Below are 26,078 nucleotides of genomic sequence, written 5' to 3'. Positions count from 1 at the left end.
TTGAATAAGTAGAAAAGCCTTCATGTTGGCTTTATAGTACAAAATTATATCTACAAGTCAGACTCTAGAGAAAAAGATAAATAGTATAAAGGATGAAAATGATTTGTAGGTTAGCAAAATAAAAATACACATATATAATTTTACTTTCAGCATTTCATAGACTCATGAAACTGAAAGGAACATTACAGGTTACCAAATTCAAAATTCTAATTTTTCAAACAAGAATCAGAAAAGCTTATCTTAGTATGAAAAAGGTGCTTGCTGATGGAAGCCTCATTTTTACTAACATAATGAAAGCAGAATTTTTGGTAAATGGCTTTTGTTGCTTGTGAAGCGTGCTTTAGTGTGTGTGTTTCTGTTATATGTAATTCTTAATTTTAAGAGAGTTGTCATCTATTCGTTGTTAATCCTTACGTCTGCTATATAGAAATTTCCTTCTTCAGTACCTATGCAATGTCTATATCTCTGTGGAGGACCAGCTCCTGTGTGTCACCCCAATTCCATAAACATGGATAGTAATTGCTTCCTACTTTGGGCTTCCGTAGCTCTGGGCTCAAAACCCTAGAATAGTGCATGCTACTTTTTTTTTTTTTTTTTTTGTTTAGTTGTCCAGCATATCCTCCACAATACCACCAGAGAAATCTTCCTGAAAGACATTTGATCCTAAGTTTAAGAACCAAGTTCAACTAGAGAATAGAATTGTAAGTTGTTGATTTCGTTGGATAGAATAAGTTTCAAAGTTTTGAAACTTTTCAATAAGTTTCAAGTTTTATTCATGGTTTTACTGTTTTCTGAGTTTTTAAGATTCAGAAACCTAAACTCTTAACCATTATGCTTACAGAAATGAAAAAAGAAAAGTTAAGGAGAAAAACCCAAAATGTATTTGTAGGTGGAATTCATTATATAGATGTATATTTTTTAACTTCAGAAAAATGACATTTTATAATATAAAATAGTGTCTGAAATATTAATGCATTAGCAAAAGTATTTTCTAGAAATCTCAATAATTCTTTTTCAGTAATATAAAGAATGACCTTTATCACATTTTAAATGATCAGAACACCATTTTTGTTAAAACTCACCTCACAAAAAATATTGATACCATTAAAATTTAAGCCATTTTAAAAAAATGATAAAAACTAGATCAAGGGAATACACGTAGTTTTAAAAAATAAAAGCAAATGGTATTGATGGAGTTAAAAAAGACCTCAGCAATTCTTTGCCCTAAACTTCTACATGCCCTAGTATAATATACTCAGCGAGACTTTAATTATCCCTGTTTAACGGTGTTCTGGCACTTACCTTCACATATCTAACATATATGCTTATGCTGCTGTTTTTTGATTCATCAACTGTAGATATTTTTCCATTGTTTTGGGGCTATGATAGATGAGCTATTAATTTATTTCTGTACCAGCACTCCCACTTCTTTCCTTTTCCAATCCTTGGTCATTTTGACACCCTAAACTTTTAAAATTGATTATCCCTGTTGCTTTTTTTCTTAATATTGAAATTTAGAATTTTTTAATCAATGTAAACATCATCATTTGAATTTCCATTTTGTGAGATGAGCATGTAAGTGCCTCTATGCTTCTTTACCTTGACTTTCACTTTAAAGCTAAAAATATGTGTATTCTATTGTGTCAAGCGTAATTAAATGTTTTGTGCTTTCTCTGTATCTTGATTTATAAAGTTGAAAATTGATAAATATTGGTTTATTATTATGATTGGGTAATTTTTGTTTAATTCAGAACCTAGTGGTCTACACAGTTGCATCTCATCATCAGGTTTCTAATGTCACAGCAGCAGTGCCATTCAAAATGTCCCTAGTATCGGTGGCAAATGTATTTTTACTTTTTACATTCTTTTAACTCTTAAAATCATGCTGACTTTGTGTTTACATCTTTTTGGACCGTGACTATATTTGGCAAGACTGTAATCAACAGCCAATGTTCTCTGATTGAATTTGTTTTTGCTTGTTGATAGAACTATATGTTGCAGTATCTTTAAGATGGCAGGAGAGCCATTTTACCATAAAGTATTAATAAACAGGATTTAAATTTGTTCCTGTAGCAGTGTTACAAAAAATAACTCACCACTGCCACATCTCCCTACTGCTGCTTTTGGAGACTAAGGGGTGAAGAGAATTTGAGAATAAAGACCATAAGAAATATATTCACAATTCTTGGGTTTTACTCTCATTTTCTGAAGTCAATATACAAATAATTTCCTTGTGAGGACACTTCCGTGCAAGTCAATGTTCAGTGATTTTGCATTAATAAACATTTCTTGTCAACTGAAAACTGACTAGTAATTTGGTGGGAAACAGAGTTCTAGATTTTATCCCATTGTATTCTCTTCCTTTAAGACACTGCTCCAATTTTTTGATATCTCTTACTGAAGAAAAGTATGATGCTAGTCTGATGTTTGTTTCTTGGAAGGCCATTTGTCTGTTGTTGTTCTGTTGTTTTTTGTTTGAAAGGCTTTGGAACATTCTTTTTGTCTTTAAAGTGTAACATTCTATAATAGTTTGTCTATGTGTGAATTTTAAAAATATTATATAGCTTGATACTCAGTGCTCAGTGAGCTTCTTGTGCTCTTATAGAATTTTTTCCCTCCTGTGCAGACAGTTTTGTATCAACAGTGCTATTTTAGTTTTCCAAAAGCACTTTCTTATACTCTCCTCCTCTTTCCTAATTCCCTGTACTTGTGTTAGGAAGTTAGAGCTTCTTGAATCTCTTGAACATCTTGAAATTCTCTAAAGAAAATTAATCTCACACACACTCACATATATATGCACAGACATATCTCCTTATGGTAACGTTATTTGTCTTTAAAGATAGATTTTTAACAATGAAACAATAAGAAGTTTGGATGCTGTATGTTATTAGGCAGAACTTGGCAACTGATAGCTTCTGCTCTAGTGTCAGATGTTGCTGTGTTATGATAAAGAGGACTCTACTAGGAAATTATTGTATACTCTGCTCTGTTTGTATCCTGATAATGTATTTACCTTTGTTAGGAATATTTTATGTCTGCATGGAAGACTTTATTTCCATTCTCCTAGTGTGTAGGTGTATGCGTTTGTACACAAGGGTTTGTAAGAGAGAATTAAGTTAATCCTAAACTTCAGGACCATATTTTACCCTTGTTTAGATTCATAATGAGTATTCTAAATTGGAGATCTGTGTGTGCACCTCTTTGTCTGTAGATGTCTAGAAGAAAGAGAATTTCATTTGTTGTGTGTGTGTGAAATATCTGCAGAGAAGGGGATTATTAATGCCTTCTTTCAAAAGTTCTGTTAGTCTTTTTTTTCTAGAACTATTAAAATGAATTGTGAATATTTTATAACAGAATTAAACACAGTCGTTTCTCATTACACAGTACAGAAAATCTACTTTGGCATGAAGAAGATTTTTGAAAATGTATTTTCCAAAGAGCTCACATAATTATATTTAATGCAAAGAAGAAATTATCTGTCATTTTTTTCCCTAAAATTGTGTTGAATTGCCAAGAGTGTCTAATTAAACAAAGACCATGGAAACAGCAACAACTCACTCCATTATTTATGCAAACATTTGTAGAGCAGAAAATTGTAAATTAGCATTATATCAAGTTTTACAAATATTGTCTAACTCATGCTTACAGATCAGTATTAGATTTCATGAGAATATTGTTACCACGTATAATTAAAGATCAGAAGATTTACTACGTGGCATGGGAAGTAAAAAGTGAAAAGGCAAGAGTAAGTTATTCGTTGAAATTATCTTTTTCACATTTTCACTAAAATAAATGCTTCAGGTAAATGCAATTCAAGTTTGAAGCAGTGTTAATTAGTTTCAGTGACTTTTGATAAGAAATTATTTGAGCCTGACTATTCTGAATTAGCCATATTTCTTTTTGAAATGTATATTTCAGATTATAGCTAAACTTCTAAGTAATGGAATGCTATGAATTGTTTTTATAGTAATCAGTAGTGTATTTCGAATTTTTTTTTGTAAATTACTTAAGGAGCTAGATCTGAAAATTATAATTACAGAATAAATATATATTTTTGGCAGCTTAAGTATTATTTAACTATTAATTGGAAAAAGTATCATGAAGAAATATTCCATAGTACCTTAAGTACAATTGGAGCAATGCCTAATCTCTCTACATAGAACTCTAAAGAAACCTGAAAAGATAAACTAATTAGTTTAAAAGATAAACTAATAAGCATTTTGATAATTGAGCTATTTGTGGGGGGGAGTTGTGAAATATTAAGGGATATGAATTTCTCCTTTATGTGCATTAAATTAAGATATTTGAAACAATGACCAAAAGATTCAGAACTCCAAGAGATAAAAATAATTCAAAGTGTTATGAAAAGTAAAACTCCATTTATTTTCTACTCAAGAGAAAAATAAGGCATTATCCAATATTAGCTACACTGACATTTCTTATTTCTCTCCTAGTGAGCTTTTCCTTTTTTGTTTCAACCATCTAAACAGTGGAAACTTCCATCCACAATCTTAGAGAGCTCACTAAAAGTTCAGTCATTCATTTCCCTTTCAAGACAGAGGTGATCTGGTCCCAATATCTCTCATGAACATAGATGCAAAATCCTCAACAAAATTTTAGCAAATCAAATATAACTTTTATGTATTTATACAAATATATAACTTTAAAAACTTTTTAATAACTCTTAAGTATATTTATATAAACTTTAAAAATATAAAAATAATAATACCCATGAATGAGGTGTATTTCATGTATGAAAAGGTGGTTCAGTATTTGAAAATCGATCATTGTCATCCACTATGTCGGCAAACTTAAAAGGAAAAATCATATGATGATATCAATTGGCATAGAAAAAGCAATTGACACTTCTGACACTACTGTATAACATGGAATAGATGGGCAACCGAGATTTGCTGTATGGCAGTATTCAGTATCTTGTGGTGACCTGTGATGGAGAATAATTAGAAAAAAAAAGTATATATATGGGTGGGTCACTTTGCTGTGCACCTGGAGTTGACACAGTGTTTAGGATCGGCCTATACTTCAAGGCAAAAAAAAGAAAGAGAGAAAGAAAGAAAAAGCCTTTGATAGAATTCAAACCCAATTATGATTTTTTTTAAAAAACCTCTTAATACACTAGGAATAAAGGAGAACTTCCTTAACCTTATAAAGAACATCTACAGCTAACATAATACTTAATGATAAAAGATTGAATGTTTCCTAAGATCAAGAACAGGGTAAGGATGTCTGTTCCCAGGACTCATATTCAAATAATTCCAGAATTTCTAACCACTGCAATAAGAAAAAAATACAAAATAAAAAGGCATACAGTTTGTAAAGGAAGGAGTAAAAGTCTTTGTAGATGAAATGATTGTATATGTAGAAAATCCCAAGGAATTTACAGAAGAAAAAAAAAATGGCTTAGAACTGAGTCACAGGATTCAAGATCAACACACAAAAATCAATTGCATTTCTATATACCAACAATAAACACTTGGGAAATGAAAATAAAAATGCAATATAACTCCCAATTGTACCACAGAAAATGAAATCAGTAGGTGTAACTATAATAAAACTATAAAATGCTATTGAAATAAATGAAAGTAGATTTACTATTTAAAGGGACATACCAAATTCATGGTACAGTATCAAGACTGTGATATTGCTGGGTGAGACACATAGATCAATGGAACCAAATACAGAACTCAAAAGTAGATCCACACTAATATGTCTAACTTTTGATAAAGGAACAAAAACAATTCAGTGGAGGAGGGCTACCTTTTCAAAGAGTGGGGCTAGAGAAATGGGATAGCAATAGACAAAAAAAGAGAATCTACATGTGAAACTCACACCTTATATAAAAATTAACTCAAAGTAGATCATGGAATTAAAGTAAAATGTAAAACTATAAAACTTCGAGACAAAAATACAGGAAAAAAAATCTTTAGGTACTAAGTCCAAGTGAAGGGTTATTAGACATGATACCAAAAGCATAATCCATAAAAGAAAATATTGGTAACTTACCTCACTAACATTAAAAACTTTTGGTCTGTAAAAAATCTGTTAAGAGGATGAAACGTCAAGCTGCAGACTAGGAGAACATATTTGTTAATCTTGTAGTTACCAGAGAACTTTTATCTTTACTAAATAAAGAACTATGAAACATCAACCTTGAAAAAACAATAAAATTAGAAAAATGGCAAAACAAAATGCACGGACATTTCACCAAAGAAGATACACAGTTATCAAATCATCATGTGAGAAGATGTTCAAATTTATTACCATTAGGAAAATGCAAATTAAAATTGCAACAGCATATTACTATATACCACTCAGAATGGCTGAAATAAAAAAATAGTGATAAAACTATATGCTGATAAAAATGTGGAAAACTTGTATCACTGATACATGAGAATTTAAAATGGCCTAGCTAGTCTGAAAAAATAGTTTAGCAGTCCCTTTTAAAACTAAAATGGACTTACCATGTGATCCAACAATTTCACTTCTGGGCATTTATCCCAGAGAAATGAAAATTTATTTTCACACAGATGCTTGTACACAACAGGTTTATTTACTGTTTTATTTTTAAAAATAGTGTAAAACTTGAAACTCCTCAAATGTCCTTCAATAAGTGAAGGGTTAAACAACTGTGGTATATCCACACCATGCCATAATATCCAGCAATATAAGGAAACAACCTATTATATACACACAATTTTAATGAACCTCAAGAAAATTTTGTGAAGTGAAAAAAGCCATTATTGCATGATTCCATTACATTTGTGAAATAACATAATTAGAAAGATGAAGAATTGATTGGTGGTTACAAGAGTTTAGGGAAAGTAGGAAGAGCTGGGTGTGGCTGTAAAGATAATAGCCTGAAGGAGATTTGTGGTAATGGTACAGGTGAGTATCTTGATTGTTGGGGTGCTTACATGTAGCTACCCCTGTGATAAAATTGCATATAAAACACACACACACACACACACACACACACAAATAAGAGCCTGCGTAGCTGGTGAAATCTGAGTAAAGTCTATGAATTGTGCCAACATCAATTTCCTGAATTTGATGCTGTACTCTACTTATACAAGATGTTAAAAGGAGAGGCTGGGTAAAGGGTGGAATGAGACCTATCTATATATTTTTTTGCAATTTCCTATGAATCTATGTATATTTCAAAGTAAAGACTTAAATAAAACATTATTTGAGCCACTTGGAATTCTTTCACATGAGGTATGAGAAAGAGATCTGTCTTAGTTTCCTAGGGCTGCCATAACAAATAATCACAAACTAGGTGGCTTAAAACAGAAATTTACTCTCTCACAGTTCTTGGAGACTAGAAGTCCAAAATCAAGGTGTTGGCAAGGTTGATTTCTTTTGAAGGCTCTGAGGGAGAATCTGTTCCATGCCTTTCTCCTAGATTTTGGTGGTGGCTGGTAATCCTGGTGTTCCTTGACAATTGCATCATTCCAATCTCTGCCTCCATTGTCACATGGCATTCTCCCTATGTCTGTTTGTCTCTATGTCCAAATTTGCCTCTTTTTATAAGGACACCAGTTATTGGAGTAGGGCCTACGCCGATCCAGTATGACCTCATCTTAACTTGATTACATTGCAAAAACTTTTTCAAATAAGGTTGCATTCTCAAGTACAGTGGGTAAGCTATGCTCCAAGAATTTATAATCAAGCAGAAATATCATCAAACTAGTGTACTAATTTTTTAAATCACGTGGCCAATATTGTCAATTTCTCACTTTTATCAAGTAGCTATCCTCAACTCCAATTAATTCTGTATTGTTACCATTCAATAGAATATTAATTTTCACCTCCATCTCAATGTATATTACTGTTCAGAGAGATGTCCCACCTGACTTGCACATTTAGTAATATCACAGACCCTTTAGATCCAGGTTATGGAACCTCCTCCAGAATTTGCAACCACACTTTATTTTCTCTAAGACTCTTGTAGTTATAATTTGTATTGTGGCTACATATTTTTTTATTCTCCAAAGTGTCTTACTAAGTTTTGCTCCATGATTAGAGAATGAGCTCATGAGGTCTGTGCCCATGTTGTTATCTATAGCCATGTCTTGTGCATGTGTGCGTGTGTGTCTGTGTGTGTGTGTGTGTGTGTGTGTGTGTGTATTCCTCCAAGGAGAAAAATGAATATTCATATAAAGCACTTAAATAATTGATTGAATATGTGAATGTATCTTTAAAGTAGATAAATGAGATTACTGACATGTGGGCATTTTGATCCCATTGTGTGCCTCAAATGTGTGCTCTAAATAGATGTTTGTCTTCATATAAAGAGACTGTTAATACAATCTGAATTATAATTGCACAATATTACTTGTTTTTAAGATAAAAAATTAAAAATATAGGAAGATGGATGGATAAGGGAAATATTTTATTTTTTATACTGTGATTTCAAAGTTACAGTTGTTTGCAGAGAAGCAGGAATAAATATAGATTTCATATAACAAAATGGAACTAGTCAACAAAAATGGAAGACATTTTGGTGCTTCTATCTCTATTTCCTCTATCACTTTCCTCTGTAGTCTTCGTAATCATATTCCTAGTCTAATAAAGTGCTGCATTTTTTCCTTCAGTTTCCTCATTCCTTTTTCTTGGTATCTTGAATTACTTTAGTTTCTGTTGACTTTACCCAATAAAGCCTGCAGAAATACTCTGTAAGATCTTATTTTTAGAATGTTAATTATGTAAAATTTAATAAATTACAATTTTAATTTACCATTTTTGATTCTTCTGACTTTGCTATTTCCCTTAATGCCATTTTAATTTCATTATGTTTGTAATATTTTGACTGTCTTTATTGCTTGCTTTATATCCTATGTTAATTACTTTGTTTCTCTTCTAAACTAATTTTCTCCTTCACTTCTCAAAGGAATTTTCTCACTTAAACAATACAGGAAAAATCAACAACTCTTCCAAAATATAAACTCTGGCTTTAAGGAAGAATAATTCAATCCACTATGAAAATATCTGGGTTGATAATCATTATATATTTAAAAAGCAACATGCAAGGCACTGCATACAGTTTCAAAAACAGATAAGGGAGAGTTATTGACCTGTAGAGCTTATAATCAAGTCAAATGCATAAGAAGAAGGATACATTAATTGTATTACAGACAAATTAAAATGAAGGGAAGAGGAAAGTCACAAAGGCATGATGTTCAGAAGACCAAGGGTAGAGAGAATAGGGAAGAGAGAGGAAGGATTAAAAGAATGTTTAGGTGTCGATTAAGGCTTTTTGGATAATCTGCCATTTAAATAGGGCCTAAAGCAAATGAAGATTTTAACAGATAACATAATTGAGTTTTTCAGAATGCCGTCTCTCCCATAAACATTTTTATAGTCATTGAGAAAGTTATTCTACCAACTTAAACTTTGACCTCTTAGCTGAAAAATAAAAAAAAAGAGTATATGAATACTACCTACGTTATAAAGCTGTTATGAGTTTAAGTGTGATCCATTTAAAACACCTTGAAAATTTTATATACTGTGTGTTCCATAATTTTTCTTTTTTCACTGTTTTTGGAAGAAAATCTGGAATGGTCATCATAGATTATTTTTTTGGGGGGGAAATAAGTTTATTTTATTTTATTAATTTTTATTGGAGTATTGTTGCTTTACATTGTTGTGTTAGTTTCTCCTGTACAGTGAAGTGAATCAACTATACACATACATATATCTCCTCTTTTTTGGATTTCCTTCCCATCTAGGTCAACACAGAGCACTGAGTAGAGTTCCCTGTGGTGCACAGTAAGTTCTCATTAGTTATCTATTTTATACTTAGTATCAATAGTGTAAATATGTCAATCCTAATCTCCCAATTCATCCCAACTCCCCCTTCCCCCCTTGGTATCCATCTGTTTGTTGTTTATGTCTGTGTCTCTATTTCTGCTTTGTAAATAAGATCGTCTAAAACTATTTTTTCAGATTCCACATATATGCATTAATATACAATATTTGTTTTTCTCTTTCCAACTTACTTCACTCTGTATGACAGTCTCTAGGTCCATCCACGTCTCTACAGATGACCCAATTTCATTCCTTTTTATGTCTGAGTAATATTCCACTGTATATATGTACCATATTTTCTCTATCCATTTCTCTGTTGATGGACGTTTAGGTTGTTTCCATGTCCTGACTATTGTAAATAGTGCTACAGTGAACATTGGGGTGCATGTGTCTTTTTGAATTATGGTTTTCTCTGGGTATATGCCCAGTAGTGGGATTGCTAGGTCACATGGTAGTTCTATTTTTAGTTTTTTAAGGAACCTCCATACTGTTCTCCATAGTGTCAATGTGTCACACACAATGGCTGTGTCAATTTACATTCCTACCAACAGTGCAAGAAGGTTCCCTTTTCTCCACACCCTCTCAGCATTTATTGTTTGTAGATTTTGTGATGATGGCCATTCTGACCAGTGTGAGGTGATATCTCATTTTAGTTTTGATTTGCATTTCTCTAATAATTAGTGATGTTGAGCATTTTTTCATGTGTTTGTTGGCCATCTGTATGTCTTCTTTGGAGAAAGGTCTATTTAGGTCTTCTGCCCATTTTTCAATCAATTTGTTTGGATTTTTGATATTGAGTTGTATGAGCTGTTTGTATATTTTGGAGATAAATCCTTTGTTGCTTCATTTGCAAATTGTTCTCTCTTTCAGAGGGTTGTCTTTTCATCTTGTTTATGGTTTCCTTTGCTGTGCAAAAGCTTTGAAGTTTAATTAGATCCCATTTGTTCTTTTTTGGTTTTTATTCTCAGTACTGTAAGAGGTGGGTCAAAAAAGATCTTGCTGTGATTTATGTCAGAGAGTGTTCTGCCTATGTTTTCCTCTAAGAGTTTTATAGTGTCTGGCCCTACATTTAGGTATATAATTCATTTTGATTTCATTTTTGTGTATGGTGTTAGGGAGTGTTCTAATTTCATTATTTTATATGTAGCTGTCCAGTTTTCCCAGCACCACTTATAGAAGAGGCTGTCTTTGGTCCATTGTATATTCTGGCCTCCTTTGTCATAGATTAGGTAACCATAGGTGCATGGGTTTTTCTCTGGTCTTTCTATCTTGTTCCATTGATCTATAACCCTGAAACCAAAACTAGACAAAGATATCACACAAAAAAGAAAATTACAGGCCAATATCACTGGTGAACATAGATGCAAAAATCGTCAACAAAATACTAGCAAGCCGAATTCAACAACACATTAAAAGGATTGTACATCATTATCAAGTGGGATTTATCCAAGGGATGCAAGAATTCTTCAGTATAGGCAACTCAATCAATGTGATACACCATATTAACAAATTGAAGAGTAAAAACCATGTGATCTCAATAGATGCAGAAAAAGCTTTTGATAAAATTCAGCATCCATTTATGATAAAAACTCTCCAGAAAGTGGGCATAGAGGGACCCTACCTCAACATAGGAAAGACCATATATGACAAACTCACAGCAAACATTATTCTCAATGGTGAAAAACTGAAAACACTTCCTCTAAAATCAGGAGCAAGACAAGGGTGCCCATTCTCACCACTGTTATTCAACATAGTTTTGGAAGTCCTAGCCACAGCAATCCGAGAAGAAAAAGAAATAAAAGGAATCAAAATTGGCAAAGAAGAAGTAAAACTGTCACTGTTTGCAAATGGCATGACACTATACATAGAAAATCCTAAAAAGGCCACCAGAAAACTACTTGAGCTAACCAATGAATTTAGTGAAGTCACACGATACAAAATTAATACATAGAAATCTCTTGCATTCCTATACACTAACAATGAAATATCAGAAAGAGAAATTAAGGAAACAATCTCATTTACCATCACAACAAAAAGTATAAAATACCTAGCAATAAACCTACCTAAGGAGGCAAAAGACTTGTATGCAGAAAACTATAAGATACTGATGAAAGAAATCAAAGACTACACAAACAGATGGAGTGATATACCATGATCTTTGTTTGGAATAATCAATATTGTGAAAATGACTATACTACCCAAAGCAATGTACAGATTCAGTGCAATCCCTGTCAAATTACCAATGACATTTTTCACAGAACTAGAACAAAAAATTTTACAATTTGTATGGAAACACAAAAGACCTCAAATAGCAAAAGCAATCTTGAAGGAAAAAAAGGGAGCTGGAGGAATCAGGCTCCCTGACTTTACAGTATACTACAGGGTACAGTTATCAAGACAGTATGGTAGTGGCACAAAAACAGAAATATAGATAAATGGTATAGGATAGAAAGCCCAGAGATAAACACACACACCTATGGGATGATCATCATAGATGAATGCCAATATGAACAAAGGTAAATGTCCTACAGATTTTAGCAAAATAAATCCAACAGTACATTAAATATAGTATACTATGACCAAGTAAGTTTCACCAGGTATGTAGGGACAGATTAGACTTATTAGAGAACCTACTTACATAATTTTTCTTATTTAAAATTAAAAGAGAGAAAAATGAATTAAGTACATATTTGTGGAAAATGTCTTTACTGAAAGTCAATATCCATGTATCATAAAAACTTTTAGCAAACTAAGGATGCAGGATACTTCCTAAAGCTAATGAAGAACAGCATAGTATTTAATGGCAAAGTGTTAGAAGCATATTCTTTAAAAGTGAAGAATGAGAACAAATATCTTTTCTAACCACTTTAATGCACTATTATATCTGAGGCCTTAACCAACTCAGGAAGACAAAGATAGGAACTAGTGTAGGAACTGGAGAGAAGGAACAATGATAATATACTGACAAATTAATAGAATGGATAAGATTTTAAGTAGGTTTCTTGGCTACAAAATCATTTTTCAATTAATTACATTCCTATTCCTGGATAAAAAGAATATGAAAATATCAGTTTAAAAGGATGAAATTTACAATATGATGTACACAGGAATGCATTTGACAAGAGATGTCCAAGTCTTTTATGGAGAAAATTTTTTTAAACTTTATTAATGGCATAAAATATAGTATAAACAACTGGAGAGATATATATACATATAGTGTTCATGTGTAAAAAAGATTCATTATCACATAGATGTCAATTCTCCACAGATTAATGAATATATTCGATGTCATTCTTATTAAAATCTCAATTTTAATAGAAAATATGAATTTTCTTCATGACTGAAGGATACAGTGTATTTAAGATATATGAAAACAGAAGACATATAGAAAAAAGTGTGATAACTTGATTATGTTTAAATTTATTGCTTGAAAAGATACCTGAAAACATACTATTAAAGAGTAAAAGCCAAGTTTTAGGCTAGAAGAATATATTTGAAATACACATAACTGGCAGATAATTAGTATCTAGAATTCAAAATATCCTCCTGTAAATCAAAAGTAAGACGCAGAAATGCTAAAGTGTAAATGTGGCAAAATATGCAAACTCAGTTTCTGCGGGGGGCTGTATAATACATAAATACATGAAAAGAATTTCAAATTCTTCAGAAATCATGGAAACGTAAAATTATAACTATAATTAAATACCTGTCATTTCCCTCAACTGAACAGTAATTTAAATGTCTTCCAATAACAATGTTGGAAAGAAAGTAAGGAAGTAGGAAATCTCATATATTGCTGCCGGAAGTGTAAATTGTTACAGCCACTATGGGGAGTGATTTGGCAATACCTAGGAGAAGTAAATATGTGCGTACTCTTGAGACACCCATTTTGTATAGCCCAAAGTGTGTAATACAGAGAAAGTCTTCCACATGTGTACAAGAAAAAAATATAAAAATAATGTTTGTATCATTTTTTGCTGTAGCAAAACAGCATTAACGATAATGAAACTCTGAAACAACGTGAATATCCAAACCAATACTTTTGGTCTAGTCATTCTGTGGAAACCAACATAGTGGTAAAAATGGTAAACTATATTTACATTTATCGAAGTGGATAAACCTAAAACATACAGAGTTGAACTAAAGGGATTTTCAGAACGGCATATAGTGTAGGACAGCAGTCTCCAACCTTTTTGGCACCAGGGTCCGGTTTCATGGAAGACAGTTTCTCCACTGACGGCGGGGGTGGGGGTGGAGGGGGACGTGTTCAGGTGGTAATGCGAGTGATGGTTCAGCCGGTAATGTGAGCGATGGGGAGCGATGGGGAGCGGCAGATGAAGCTTTGCTCGCTCGCCCCTCATCTCCTACTGTGTAGCCTGGTTCCTGACAGGCTGTGGACAAGTACTGGTCCAGGGGTTGGGTACCCCTGGTGTAGGGTACCATTTATATGGAAAAATATGCACAACATTATTTAGAGACAAGTACATAATTAGGAAATGGATAATAAACATGAGAATTACAAAGATTGAATCCAGGATTGTAGTTAGCTCTGCGGGGAGGGGACAGTAGAGAGGTGAATGTGAGCTAGGACTTAACTATGCTTAAAAAGGTTTATTTCTTCAGCTGAGTGGTGATTATCCATTGTTTACATTGTTGCATAGTAATATGGTGTATATGATCATATGTATATCATATAACATATATAATATATAACATATATATGATTATTTATACAGTTCTCTTTTTCATGCCTGAAATATTTCAAAATAAATAGTATGTAACAATTAATGAAGGGAGGAGGCAATTTAGGAGAGTACTGTCAAAGAGTAAGCCATTGGTGATTTGAAATAGTGTAGTAGACATCACATCACATCACATATTCTTTAAATATCCAGAATTTGAACACATGAGAGTGCCTACCTTGTGTCATGTCACACTGTCTCCAGGTAAGGCTCCTATTTTGCAGCCATTGTTGATCATTTCAGACTGGAGAAGAGCATTTTTTCTTCAGTCCTGCAATACTTCAAGGTGACAGACTTTGTCAACTTTGCTTCCCTTGCCAATGTAAAGTGTTGTGATTTCCCCCTGAGTGACTTGCTCAGGTCTGATTTCTCTGTTTTGCAGGATTTTGCTAAACAGAACAATATCCCAAATCTTATCTATTTTTAACATTTCTGTTACTGCTATATGTAGCCTGATGACTCAGTCCACTGTTCAAGATAAGGAAGGTGAAAATTTGACCAAATATTCTTCCATTGCATTACAAGGGTCATCAGGTTTCCAATCAAAATTTCCAGTTGATATCTGTGAGTCCTTAGTATTCACCTCCCATCCTTCCCATTCAGTCAATTACACATTTATGCAGCATCATAGTTTTAGGTACCAAATTCTTAGGGAATTTATCACTTAGGGTAACAGCACAAATAATATTGTCTTCTCACATAACACTGTTCAAAAGATGGCAATTCAGAGCTAGTTCTGGGGAAAGGCAGACACAGCTGATATGAGATCTCCATTGTCTTCAGAAAATCTTTCTCCTCTGCCGTGCTCAACATGAGGTTCCAACTTCATTGTCAGAAGAAGTCATCTACAGTTCCATCTGAAATACTCATGTTCGAGGCTGCAGGAAGGAGAACAGTGAACATGCTAGCTGTTTGTCCCCAACTTATGGACCTTCTCAGAAGCTTCATACCAATCTTCACATAAGTCTGTATGCGTACTTTGGGCTGCAAGAGAAGCAGGGACCCGTAATATTTAGTTTAGAATAAAATTATATTTCTACTGTTCTAATATTTATTAAAGTTTTAACTTTTTCAGAACTGTTCCTCTTTTATTGATTGTCCAACATGTTTTATGTGTTTGTAGAATAACTCAAACATCATCATGGTGGTTGAAGAGGAGCAGTCAGTTCATTTGTCCATCCTTTTGCTAATCTTGAGGTTTTCACTAACCTTTAAGCAGATGTCACTCATACATCTAGACACAAGGCATTCCCACAGACTTTTGCTATATAAGTGTCCTGTGCTCTAGGTGCTGTCCAAATTCTGAGGTTTGCCTTCAAGTGAATCAGTGCTGTCTTGGTTCTTTCTGAATCTTGGCTGATTCCTTCTTCCGTGGCTTATAAACTGCTCAACCTGCCACCATCTGCAGGACTACATGTCATGCCCTCTGGCTCCCAATGGGAGCATGCAATGATGTTTGCATCCTTTCAAAGAGACATGAAAGCTGGGCAGTAGAAACTCTGGTCTCTCCTTATCTAAAGATATGTTGCAGGCTTCCTTGGTGGCACAGTGGTTAAGAATCCGCCTGACAATGCAGGGGACACGGGTTCGATCCCTGGTCCGGGAGGATCCCACATGCCGCGGAGCAACTAAGCCTGTGCGCCACAACTACTAGAGCCCATGCTCTGTGGCAAGAAAATCCATGACAATGAGAAGCCCCTGCTTGCCTCAATTAGAGAAAGCCAATGCACAGCAATGAAGACCCAGCACACCCAAAAACAAATGAATAAATAAATTTATAAAAAATGAAAAAGTAAAGATATGTTGCTATATTTTTAATGTGCTGCAGCTAAGCCATTGGTTTTTGACTTAGGAACCATTTCCTATAAAGGTCAAAATGCATAGCAGTGCACAACATCTATTACTTACGATTCTCTCTTCTATCCTATAGGAGCTTCTTTTCCCTGAATATTCACCTTCTTTTGATTCAGCATTTAAAACAAAAGCAAAGTAATTTGTTTATCCTCTTTCTCTTTCCTCTATCCTCTCCTTTTCCTGCTCTTCTTCTGGAAACAGAAGAATTTTTTATATTTCCTTTCTGTCAACTGGGAACTTTTTGACAACTTTTTCTAGTTCTTTCTCACTGTACCTGAAATTACCCTTCCTCTTAAGTCATGTGGCTTAAACTTAGTGAAAGAAGGAGAGCAAAGGAATTTGTTTTATGGAGGAAACAATGTATCTATCTAATAGTTTGTACATATTTCTCATATTAATAGCCCTAAACCTTTGGAGATTGTCCTACATAGACATTAATTCATTTTCAAACTCAACATTCTCTCGAATCTCATAAGAAAAAATAATAAAAGTCCAGTCTGCTCAGATCCTCACTGTGTCTTATAAATTTTGCTGACTCAGTAGTCCATAGAATGCCAGTACATTTTCTCTGGCCTGTTTTTTTGTCTGTGCTGAACATAGGAATGAACCTTGGTTTCAATGTCTACTGCTCCCTCAAGGAAATATAGATGGGTGAACTTTTGGACAGTGAACTGAAGGAAGATAGCTTCCTTCAAGAGATTCTTTTCTGAGTTGGGACTGGCTCTCTCACACAACATCTACAAAGAAATCTCCCTTGCTATTACAAATAATATGTTTATTTCAGTCTATTTCCGGTACACTAATGACAATTTCTGATTATTTTAAAAGAAAATTCTTTCACCGTGTCCTGGATTTCAGTTCAAACATTCTTTATATTTACTGACAGTGAATGATGACTTGTCCAAGTTGCTTCTCTAGTTATTTCTAGTTTGGGTTCAGTCACCAAAAGATGATGTCAGGGTATAGGGTTCTATCAAAGTGCTTTCTATCACTCTCTTATTAGCTTTTTAGCTTAAAATGCTAACAGTTAATAGTTAATTAAATAATAGTTAATACTTATAAAGCATTTGTAATGAGAAGGCACTGTTCTTTGTGCTTTATTGTATTTATCCCATGTAATCCTTGCAACATCCCTACTAATGTTCTTATCTTACAGAGTGGAAGACCAAGGGTTAAGAATGGTTAAGTAATTTACTTAAGTCTCATCACTAGAAAATGGTAGAACCAGGATTCATCCTGAGCAGCCTGGCCCAGCATTTGTGCTTTAAACAATATACTATACTGTCATTCTCAGATTGATTCCTGAATCTGATAAATTGTATTTTCTAATCAAATAAAGTTTCTGAACCTGCACATTTGTGGAAGATCCTGGAAGGATGAATTTGCCAATTAAATTCTATTCTGAGACGGGAAGAAATATTTTGGAGGCCAGCCATTTTACTCCAGGCAGCAGACCTCTGGGTTTCCATGCACTGTTGGATTTTTCTTCCAAAATTTATGACAAGGATAGGTATAGACAACTTAAATGAATTAAAGATAGAAAAGTATTTATTAGTCTTGAAAGTATTGCAATGACTGTTGGCCCGAGAGCAGATTCTGGGATGTGATTGATTCAGCCAAAATCTGCTTGAATTGTAAATGGTAGGAGAATATGTACCAACAACTTGATGAGAAGAGAAAAAAACAGAAAAAAAAAAGGAGATATTGGTAATTAGAGAGACAAGAATATTAAAAAATAAAAAGACAATTTTAGGGAGAAATAATGGTAACTTTTTATAGAATGAAGGGAATGAATGCCACTAAGCAAGAAGAGATTAGATATAGGACAGAGAGGTTATAAGCGATAGAGACAAGTCTGCAGAGAGGATGTTGGTTATCTGAGCTATCACAAAATATTAGTGTCTACTGATTAGCAATCCTTTCAAGATAATTAAAAGTAGAAGCAAAGTTTTCTTAGTGGCATGATGTGAGATGACTCAAGTGACAATTTTGGAGTGTGCAGTGGAAGACTGAAAGTAGTCAAGTCACTGAAAGCAGGGTGTATAGAATAGGAAGACCGAAAGTCACAAAGGTTCTTAAATCAGAGGATTGTCTTCTCCTAGGAAAATGAGAGGGGCAAGTATGGAGAGTGGCAGAGCTACAAAGATAAATTTCACCTAGTATGAAATTTTTATTATGAGCAGTCCAGTTAGTAGAATTTATTGCAATTTTAGTGTTCAAGAGGCTATTAGGGAAAATATGTGTTAAATTGAAAGTAATGTAACTAATGTGAAAGGATGTGATTTTTCAATGCTATACAAAACTACTCAGTAACTGGTGTGCTGCACAGTTTTATTCTGTTCACATATAATAGAAAAATTACCATGACAATTTACCTTCTTCGCCATTCAGTATCATAAATTTAGCTTTCTTGCTGACACTTACTTTTGTGTAATGATACTTTTTCACCATCATGCATCTTCATCTGAAAACCAGAAGTAGTCTCTTTTGTTGAATTCCTAAATAAGTAAATGACATTGATAAAGTTGAGAGATTGTTTTAAATAAAGTTATAAGGAAGAATTGCCTTCTTAGAATAAATTGGCTTGGGCTTTGTATAATTTTTTTAAATTCTTAATTTTTTTAAAAAAGGGAAGGGACATGGAACAATGTTCTCATCCTTAAATTCTCTGATTTTGTGCACAAATTCCTCGGGGACTGAACTAACATTTTGTGGCAGATACTGTACTGGTTTGGTACAGATTAGCAAAACAGCTACTGTTTTCCTCTTTTGCTTCCATGGACTCTTAATTCCCCACTATAGTGCTCTCCCTAGCAGTTTGGAAACCCAGTAGAAAACTAATGTGAATGACTGTCTAAATTTTAGATGGACCTGGAATGTCTTTTGATCACCAGTCTGGTTGTTGGCATTTACAGGTATTATTGCTTATCAAAATCTTAATTCTGTGTTGTGAATGTCCTTCGTCACCATTTCTTCTTCCTTTTTCCTTCTTCTCTCTTCTTCCTTCCTCCTTCTCCTCCTTCTCATGCTGCCAATAGGGGTCATGGTGAGATAAAATTTGGAGTATGTTTGTGTGTTTTTGTAATTTTATTGACAAATTTTCATTGCTAAAGCCTTACTTTGTGGCTTAACAAAGGTTTAGCATGCTCTCATGACACAATCAGGCATCAAGGTCTTAACAAACAAACTCTTCTAAAAGTTAAGTCAGATTAGCCTCGCTATTTTTCTTACTTTCCAAATCCCCCAAGACTACAGCTACCAATGAGGGAGAAAGTTAGGACTGGCAATACAAAATGTTAGCATTTTCTTTAGCACTTATGGTCTACCAGATGTTGTAGTAGTTGAAGTTTTCTTCTTTATTTCTTATTATAGATAAGGGAAATCAACACTATTATTACCATATTATCCTATTTGACAAACACCTAGAGATTATATAAGTGATGTGAAGTGAGATAAGTCCTCTCATTCTAGCCCCGGTGCTGATACTTCTCAAGGGAACTGTTGCAACTAACCCATCATGCTTTAATTCCATGTTGTTATCACTCACTGTGTAGAGCAGAGATATCCTCTATACCAATTTCATCCCCTAAATGCTCTAAAGTTTCTTGTCCTTTAGTCAGGTCCACTACCCAAATCTTTTCCACTGTGCTATCCTGAACTGACCATATTTAACAAGCAAATTATTGTATCTATCACCATTTCTTTAGATCATTTCCATCAACTCCTTGACATAACCAAAAGTCTGCCTGATGACATCTACCACTCTCCTATAGCCCTTGCAAGTGGTGTCAGTATGGGTGAAGATGTAGAACAACTATAAATCACATGCATTGTTGGAGGGAATATAAATTGATATAACCAACCTGTCAAACTAGCAGCGTGTAAAGTCTATAACCCAGTTTATTATCATTCGTATAAAAAATGTTGACAAATGTGGGCATTTTTGTTTCATTCCCAAACTGAAAGAAAAATATTTAATATTTCATTATTGTATAGGATGTTTGCCATTTATTGGTATAAGGTATTTATCTGATTAAAGAAATTCCCTTCTATTTTTGGTTTACTGAATAAATTTTTAAAAAATCATGAATAGGAGTTTAATTTTGTCAAAAGTTTGATTTGTGGCTATGAAGAAAATCATATTTTTCTGCTTTTCTCAGTGAATATGGTAAAACATATTAGCTATTTTGAATGATAAGCTACCCCTGCATTTCTGGAATAACCTTGGTTCGGTAATGATGTTACCCTTTGTATATATCCCTTGGTATTACTTGCATATATTCTCTATGGTTTGTTTGGTATGTGTCTATGTGCGTGTGTGTGTGTGCGTGTGTATTTGTTTAAGAGACTACTTTTTTGGAGCTCTTTTAGTTTCATAGCAAAGTTGTGCAGAGGGTACAGAGAGTTCCCATGTAAACCTTGCTCCCACACCTGTACAACTTCTCCCACTATCAACATCCCCCAACACAACGGTACATTAGTTAAAATCAGTGAACCTACATTGGCAGAGCATTGTCACCCAAAGTCCATAGTTTACATTAGGGTTCACACTGATGTTGTACATTCTGTGATTCTGGACAAATGTATAAACATGTATCCACCATCGTGATATCATACAAAATAGTTTCACTACCTTAAAAATCCTCTGTGCTCTGTCTGCTATTCCGCCTTCCCATCTAACCACTGGCGAATGCTGATTTTTTTATCTCCACAGTTTGTCTTTTTCATAATGTCATATAGATGGAAACATATAGTATGTAGCCTTTTTAGACTGGCTATTTTCATGCATTAATATGCATTTAAGGTTCTTCCACATCTTTTCATGGCTTGATATCTCGCTTCTTTTTAGCTTTGAATAATATTCCATTGTCTGGACGTACCACAGTTTATTTATCCATTCACCTACTGAGGACATCTTAGTTGCTTACAAGTTTTGGCAATTGCGAATAATGTTGCTGTAAACATCTCTGTGTGTGTTTTTGTGTGGAGATAGGTTTTCTATTCTTTTGGATAAATACCAAGGATCAGATTATCTGTTTCTTCTTGTATGAGTTTTGGCAGATTGTGTCTTTCAAGGAATTGGTGCATGTTATCTAGGTTATTGAATTTAAGGGCAAAGTTTATGGTATTCCTTCTTTATCCTTTTGACTTCCATGGGACCTGTAGTGATGTCCTCTCTTTCATTTCTTTTTTCTTAGTTAACCTGGCTAGAGGTTTATTGATTTTATTGATCTTTTTAATGAACCAAGTTTTGGTTTCATTGACTTTCTCTAATTGATTTCCTGCTTTAAATTGCACTTATTTATGCTTTAATGCTTATTATTTCTCCTCTTCTGCTTATTTTGGATTTAATTTGCTGTTCTCTTTCTAGTTTCTCAATATAGAAACTTAAATTATTGATTTTAGATCTTTCTTCTTTTCTAATATATGCATTCAATGCTATAAATTTCCTCTAAGCACTGTTTACTGCATCTCACAGATTTTGTTAAGTTGTATTTAATTTTCCTTTAGATCAAAATATTTTAAATTCTCTCTTGAAATTTCTTCTTTGACCCTTGTGTTATTCAGAAGTATGTTGTTTAATTTCCAAGTAGTTTGGGAGTTTCCAGCTATCTTTTTGTTATAGATTTCTAGTTTAATTCTACTGTGGTCTGAGAGCAGGCAATGTATCATTTTTATTATTTTAAATGTGTTAAGTTGTGTTTTATCTCTTTAAAGTTTTTGCATATTTGTTCATAAGGTAGGCTGATCTGTAATTTCCCTCTTTTATATCCTTTTTAGGATTTGGTAGTAAGGTTATTTGTGCCCTAAAACCATAATACCAAAGAGTTACTTCTTTTTCTAATCTGTGGATGATCAGCATTTTGTTTTTTCTCTGTAAATGATTGGAAAAATTAATTGATGGAAATATCTGGTCTTGTGTTTACTTTGTGACAAAGATTTCTAATAAGATATTCAATATCATTAGTAAATACTCAGATTTTCTATATCTTCTTTGTCAGCTTTGTTTAGCTGTGTTTTCTTAGGTATTTGTCTTTTAAATTTTGTGAAATTTATTCATTTTAAGTTCTTTCTAATAGCTCCTTTTTTTGATATCTTTAGGATTTGTATTGATGGCCTATGTTTATTCCTGATAATAGTAATTTATCCTTCCTTTCTCCCTCTCTCTCTCTTCCTTACTCCTGCTAAACCTAGGTTTTCTAGAAGCTCATCATATTTTATTACATTTTTAAATGATCATATTTTAATATTTTAGATATTCTTTATTGTACATTTTTTTTCTTTTCATTGATATACTCTTATTTTTACTATTCCCTAAATTGTACTTGTGCTTACTTTTTTTTCTTTCAGAGTGTGTTTCATGCTTTAATTATTTTCTATTCTTTTTTATTTCTGTGTTTATTTAGGTATTTTTACTGACTTCTTCATTGCACTTTTGGTTGTTTCTACTGCATCAAACATGTCAGTAACCCATCTATTAAATTCTTAATTTCAAATATTGTTATTTTCAGTTTTATAATGATTATTTTACCTTTTCTGTGCATTCAAATCTTTGACTATATTCTAATTTTTATCTATTTTGTCTATTCTTCCCTCCATTATCTTAAACATATAAATCATAGTTATTTAAAAGTCTTTTCCTGAATAATTCCTAGATCATCTCAGCATCTACTTCTATGGCTTGATTTTATCTTGAACATCATCTTAAATATTGGTCACATTTTATTGGCTCTTAATATGTCTAAGATATTTATTATTATATTTTGAACATTTTATATAAATTAGCTATAGAATATGATGTTAGCCTTCCTCAGCAAGCATTATTATTTCCTATATTAGAGATATGTAACTGATCATCCCAGTCTTGCCTGGGATGAAGCTGGGCCTGAGTTGAATTACCATTTAGTAAGATAGTATCTACCTCTGGTTTATTCTTCTTACTAGGATGTGGCCCTCTGGGGATTTCAGTTGAAACCTTATTAAGTCTTTCTTTCCTAGGCAATTTTTTTGCCTTTCCAAGGCAATTCATTTCAGCACTTTTTGGTGTTTTCAGCAAAGCACTTTAGCTGTGTTTCCCATGCAGATTCAAAATTTAGTACAATTTTTGAGAGGGAACATTTGTGTTTTGAGACTGCTCCATTCTCTCATTCTGTTACTTCAATCCCCAGTGAATTCTAAAATCTCTACTGCAACAGGACAAAGAGTGACTCGTGTAAAACTAAGATCTGGGAGTGTCAGGTTTTTGTTTTTCTTTTTTAACAAATATGCATGCAATATCTATCTTTATCACTATACTTTTATTTAATAAACAAAAACAGATTTGTATTGATTGTAGTAACAGTGGCACCAAATATTATAAGTGCATAATGAATATTTGCTGAGCAAATGAATCAATTAAATTAAACATTGTATATGAATGTGTATTTTCCATGTGATACCATAAATATGTTGGATCAAACTTCCTAATGATGACAGTATTTTCAAAAAGGGAATATTTTTAGGATGTGATGTTGATTCCGTTTTAAATTGTAAAAATATCTGTTTATCTTAGTTTCATAACTCTGCTACAAAAATCATAGATTGAAACCACCTAATTGAAGCAAATCAACTTTAAGCATTACAGTTGTTTTAAATGGAATTGTATTTATCTTCAATGGAATTAAAGGGAAGCATGGACAAGATGAAGTCTATTAAGAGGGCTCTACTACAGGACCTTATATAATACTAATGCCTAACAATTTTCAGCTTTATCATTGGGCAACATAACCACACTATTAACATGTTGAATCAGTTCTGCCACATTAATAATGGAAAATGACCTTTTCTTTCTGGAACTAGATAACCACTCATAAGGCAAACAAAAATGTTTTCTTAATGCTGCCCAGTTTCACCTCTTTAATGGTTCCACATTTGATGGAAGGATTAGGATGATTTTTTATTTGTGATATTTTCTCTTGTTAATGATTATGGAATTGGAGCATGTGAGTATCTGACATTGCATTTAGGTAGATAGGTGAATAGTTTATCTCTCCTTTGAGAAGCCAAACTCATCCCCAGAAGAAACAATTATTCTTCTTTTGCTAAGAAAAGGACCACTACATCCATCAAGACAACGTAAAAAATGTTCTTGAATCAAACTTCATATTGTTTAATTATTTCAAACTATATTTCTTTTTTTTTTTTGCGGTACGCGGGCCTCTCACTGTTGTGGCCTCTGCCGTTGCGGAGCACAGGCTCCGGACGCGCAGGCTCAGTGGCCATGGCTCACGGGCCCAGCCGCTCCGCGGCATGTGGGATCTTCCCAGACCGGGGCACGAACCCGTGTCCCCTGCATTGGCAGGCTGACTCTCAACCACTGTGTCACCAGGGAAGCCCTCAAACTATATTTCTTAAAGGCTATAAAGTCTTTCCTTAGATAAACCTTGGTTGTTACAGGAAACAAAGTGAATGAGAAGCTCAGTGAGTGTCCCCTTGTGCCTTTCACCCTTCATTTAACAAGAGAATCTTCACTTGAAACTGTTTCAAATGGAAGTTTCACATGTTTATGCTAAACTATTATGTTGTTTAGTGTCTTCTAGTGGCATTTGTTTTCATTTTTTTTTACTCCTAGTGCTATATGTTTAATGTTAGGTTGACTGTCAAACCTTGGATTTATCATAAATAAATGACCTATATTGGCTGTTTATTTATTCTCATATTTCTGGTTTATTGCCTATGAATTCTAAGAACTTGGTGTGTTTGATTTGAAATAGCTGTAATTTGTTAGATAAATGATATTTCCTCATGAGTGTGAAGAGTTGTATTGTTGAACTTGAAGCAGATTTACTCTGACTCTTTCAAGAGATTAGAATTACATTTAGCCAGAAGGAGTCTGATTTATAGCTCTATATAACAAATGCTACATTTCTAAAAATATGGTACTACATAAAAAAGAAATGGGATACTTTGATACTGGGTTCTTTGTCACTATATTCTACAAGGATTTATGGGAACTTTATTGAATTCATGGTTAGAGTAGACAATTTCAAAGATTTCTTCTGAGTCTAAGACTGTATGAGTTATCTTCATATAAATTAGATTATTTATTTGTATAATTAACTCAATACATATAACTTGATTTTATAAATTGTAGATAGACTGAAAAGGCCCATCTGGTTTGTGATAAAAAGGAAAGTCTAAACCTTTAGACTGGTTGCTAAGATTGTTAATTTTATTACATATGCCTTAAATTTTTTGTACACATTCTATTGCTGAAATGGGAGTAGGTTTTGTTTTTTTAAAGTTAACATTTTTCAATATACATTAGTGTTTGCTCACCTTAAAAGAATAAAATCCTGTTTGTATTAAAATTAAATATTATCTTAAAAATTTGTATTTTTCTTCAGATGTCCAATTTAAATAAAGATATCTTTAAATATTTGGTTCAATCACCAAAATAGGTCTTAAGAAACAGTAAAGTAAGTCCAGAGTGAGGAAAATTATTTTGTTCCTGTTGTGTTACTTCCTTGATATAATGGTGATGTGTAGACTGAATCATCTTGTTTAAGTTGGCCCAGCTCACAGTAGTCAAGCATTCTGAGAGTCAGTGTGCTGCCAAATCCATGTGCTTTAAATCACTATGTTTAAGTAGTAAACATGTGTCTTTCTAAGAAT

This window comes from Monodon monoceros, unplaced genomic scaffold (assembly GCF_005190385.1).
Source record: "Monodon monoceros isolate NGI ecotype Baffin Bay Population unplaced genomic scaffold, NGI_Narwhal_1 Super_Scaffold_20, whole genome shotgun sequence".
In the NCBI taxonomy this organism is placed as follows: domain Eukaryota; kingdom Metazoa; phylum Chordata; class Mammalia; order Artiodactyla; family Monodontidae; genus Monodon; species Monodon monoceros.
Note: the sequence above shows the minus strand (reverse complement) of the source record.